Source organism: Cryptomeria japonica, chromosome 11 (assembly GCF_030272615.1).
Source record: "Cryptomeria japonica chromosome 11, Sugi_1.0, whole genome shotgun sequence".
NCBI classification, from domain to species: Eukaryota; Viridiplantae; Streptophyta; class Pinopsida; order Cupressales; family Cupressaceae; genus Cryptomeria; species Cryptomeria japonica.
Window position 1 is genome coordinate 260,099,389 of NC_081415.1, and position 4,676 is coordinate 260,104,064.

Genomic DNA, 4,676 nt, shown 5'->3' on the forward strand with positions numbered 1-4,676 from the left:
ATTTCTTTTTCTTTTTGGATCAATTTTTTCTTTGTTTTTGCATGTCGATTAGATGGGACATGTTTATCCTTTGATTCATGTGGCTTTTTGAATATTGGAATTTTATGCTTGGCATCCAAGTTGTTTCCAATGGCATTAGGATTCATGGATGGATATGAATGATATGGAGAGTTTGTGTGGGTAGGTTGTTGGAAGGTTCTCAAGGATGTGTGCCTTTGTTTTAATTTCACTCACTTTGAAGTCTTATGTTTGTTTTGTCTGTGATATGTGCAATAGTTACTCAAAAATTCACATCCCCATGTGGTCTTGTTAGGCAATATGATAAGATTGTGCTCAAGAAGCTCTTTCAAAGCTGACTCAATAGATTGCCCCAAAGGTGTAAACTGTCTATCAAGGGGATACTTGGAAGAAATGTCTTTATGTCTTGGTGAAGGTGTCTTGTGATATTGTTCAAGATTTGGCTTTTGATTTTCAATTACTTGTTGTTCCACCTTATAGAGTTGTCTTAGCATTCCTTGAAGTTTTTTGTTCTTGATGTCATGAAATTTTATCTCAAGAGGGGTCATTGAATCTTTTTTTTGAACTTGAATGTCATATATTTCTCTCTTGAGATCTTGAATTTGTTGGGCCAAGGTAGTCATGGAGATTTATGATAGTTCTAATCTTTGACCTAGGACAATGTATGAGACTCTAGATGGGATGCAAAACCCTAAAATGCAAAGGGGGAACTATATGATATGAGTGAGATTAGGATTTAACTAAGGATCAATGCAAATATGCAATCTATGTGATATAATTGAGATGTGAATATGCTAAAAGATTTGATGCAAAATGTGATCTATATGATAGGAAAGTGATGTGCAACTAAGTCCTAAATGGGATACGAGGATGAATGATGTTTTATGCAAGGATTAAGGATACTCTAGGTCTGAAAATATTTGCAATGTGAGGTTTGATTTGTGCTATGATGGATAGGCACAAGGATAAGTGATCAAAGAGAGGGCATGCTATGATAGGAGATGATGAACTCCAAGCAGAATACCAACTCAAGACATTGATAGGTTCCATAAGTCAAGGAAGATTCACCTCAAGTGATAAGGGTGATTGATGATCAAAATTTGATGTCAGACCTAAGATGAGAAATCCTAAGTGCAAGCAATGTTTTTTGTTTTTTTTGGTTTTTTTATTTTATTTTGGTATGCAAGTAATAATGAAATGCTAGGACCAATGATGAAATGACCTAAGGTACTCATGCAAGGTTTAAAGTTATGTCCTAAAGGAATTATGGAAGGCTATGCAAAGATTATGGGTATGATCTAAGGGGATTATGCAAGGGTATAACCTAACAGTGGTATGAAAAGGTTTGATCTAAGGGTGCTATGCAAAGGACTAGGTATAATTAAATGAGATATGTAAGGATGAAAGGTGCAACTATGTGAGGACTATGCAAGGACTTGAAAGGCATGGCAAACTAGAATGGCGTGACTATGCAAGGACCTAATAGATCAGAACTCCAAAAGTGATGTCTCAAGAGATTTGAAATGATTGCTGTGAGAACATGGGTTCAGTGTTTCAATGACAATGATGTTTTGCAATTTTTTTGTTTTACAACGTAGATGGATACTTGAAAGTTTAGAACAAAGGTTTTGTAAATTGTTTCAATTTCAAGTGTGGTGTTTATTGTGAAAATTTCTTGTTTGTTTTGCACATACTTAGAAAACACGACAAACAAAATGTTTGTTTGATTTTGCAATAAAAACACATTCAAGAACAATCCTAAGGTTGTCTAGGACAATAGTTGTTGAATCTCACTTGGGGGGTTATCCTGAGCTACACAATTCAGAGCAGATACATAGATGCTTGACCCCACTGGCTCCACCCTCAACACTCACTTCTTTGGGGCAGCCAAGCACTAGTCCCCCCAAAAAATCCATGTGGTGAACTTTGTATATCTACTAAGAACTGTAAGAATGTGAGCTTCTTCAGAGGTCCGATCTCTTGCGTCAACAACTAGAAGGTTTTTCCCTTCTAACACAAAAGGTGTCTAGTAAGGGCATATGTTCAAGTGGCCATAGATGCGGCGATGTGCACTCCATTAAGGAAGACTCCCAACCTATAGAGGTTGCACTCTATAGGGTTTGTGGGGTGACATGTCGTCGGTATGAACTAATCATCACCCATTACTTGCAACTTTCGTCTCAAACACATTTATTTATAGTGGCTTGAAAGAGCTTGGATTTATCTCATTACCACTTGGGCCGTTCCCTCTCACTGAGCCTTAAGGGATTCTCAGGAGGTAGACCCTCTAAAAGGTTAAAAAAAAAGAGCCTATTGCTCAAGACACAAAAGACATTGGTTAATTTTTAGAGCACCAATTGAAGTGTTTGCTATACTAAAAAGAGATTTGGTTTCAAAATCAAGTATTCATCAAACATCCTGCACCAAATGCCATTTTTAGTTTCAAGATATTGCCTTCGACAAACAAGAATAGATGCCCTTTTCTATCATTGCTTCTATAGTATCAAAAATGTGGGAGCATAGGAAAGGCATGTATGCTTTTTATAACACAGAAAGCACATAAACCATTTAAGGATACACATCCATGACCTGCAAAGTATAAACAAACTACTTTCATCAGATGAAAACTAGATCAACAAAAGAACATGGGATGTCCCACCGAGCGTGCCAAATGTAGATGGATAAAATCAAATCTAAGATCTTATGGGAGTAGATCCAAATGACTCAACATCAAACAATGAAGTACCTACAAAAAAAATAATACATGCAAAGAAAAACAAATATTGTGCACACACATGCATTTAACAGGAGTTTGTCTCCATTGCACTCCTATCTATCAAGGTATTATGTTTGAAATGGATGCTCTCAAAAGCACTACACAAGATTCTATGAAGAACGAATATTTGAAAGATGTAAATCAAAGAGATGAAGATCTAGAATGCAAGAAAAATGATTTGAAAATGCAAGCATGCAAATGATAGAGAGATTTGTCAAGCTTAGAAATGAGGAGAAAGGTATTTATAATGTTCCTAGGCTAGAATCCAGGTTTCAAGACGAATGTGGGATAAAAGATTAGTGTGAGATGTTTGTCCCACGTGCATTAGGTGAGTGTAATAGATGGGAGTGGAAATTGATAAATAGAGGGTGAAGTTGATATGTAGGAGATTTTAAAAATAGATTAATAATAGAATATATTTTAATGGATTGATGATGAAATATAATAACATTATGAATATTATAAAACAATGGATCATATGGATATTATATTGGAAAATAGGATTATTAAAGAATGGATCCACCTTGATGATGATTAGAGAATCGAGATTTTGATAAGAGGACACTTTCTAATAGAAATTTTTATGTGTCCACACCTCCAAGTCAACAATGAACACAAAAGTCCTATGAAAGTTTCTTTTCTTTCAGTGTTCCCCTTGGTTTTTTTCTCAAAACTTTGGCATCAAAGACCTTGTACTACTCCTTTAATTTGAACAACACTTTGTGAACAACTGAATATATTTATTCTTCATACTTTTCATACACAATGAGTAGAATAACAAGCCCTAAACAAGGCAACAAGACGAGAGTTAGGTAATGCACAATTTATTACCCTTTACCATGCATTATTGTAATTTGTAAGTATCCAAATAAATAATAAGCAGAAAAAGAGATAAGCTCACCAATATAAACAACAGTAAAAAATTCACAGAAATTACCGATAATAGATAGAACATACAAAACAACAACAACCTGTAAAATAAATTGCATTAGAACAGTGATCCAAAGAATAAAGCATCCAAATAGGTAAAAATGAAGATAAGAAAAAGGTTTATAACTTTATGTACATACCAAAAAAGAATGCGAAGAAATAATCCTCTGAGTGAACAATGAATACAAAATTCCTATGAAAGCTTCTTTTCTTTCAATGTAGATTCTGAATATCATCTAGCAATTTCATATTCCCATGAGATGAGGTTTCTTGCAAAAGCTTCTCAATTATTGAATAAAATTCTTGGAAACCACCTTTTGTGGGATCACTAGGGAGCTACAATTTAAAAGTGATATCATGCTTAAATTAGAATATAAAAACCGATTACAGTTGGGGATAGGACTCCAAGACATTAGAAAGGACCATTAGTGTCTCACTTTGGGCTATTAGCAACCTTTTCATTGAATGGACTTTGTGTTTTAGAACCTGTTCCTTCTGTTTGTTCTGTTTTTTTACGATTTAAATATAACAAAAACTTATTTCCCCTCTTTTTCATCTTTGTCTATTTTTAAAACAACACGCTTAGTTGCTGAGTGGATGAATATTCATGTGGAACAAGCATAGCAAATTGGGCTCAATGGCCTTACTACTAGGGTGGATATATAATATCAGAACATAAACAAATCAAACATAGGGGCAACATGAACATTTGAGCAAGAAGGAACCAATAAATCATTGTAAAATTAAAGCAATATAAATAGAAAGAAAAAAGAAACAAACCATTCATTTATTAAGCAAGTATCCAGATTCTATATTAACCAACATGATAAAAATGTAAAAGACCAGATTGATCAGATGGTAAATGTGTTAATTTCAAATGGTAAATGGAACATATGGGCTAAATGGACAAAATATAGGCTTATTTATTAAGTAGTTATTTATATAACAAACT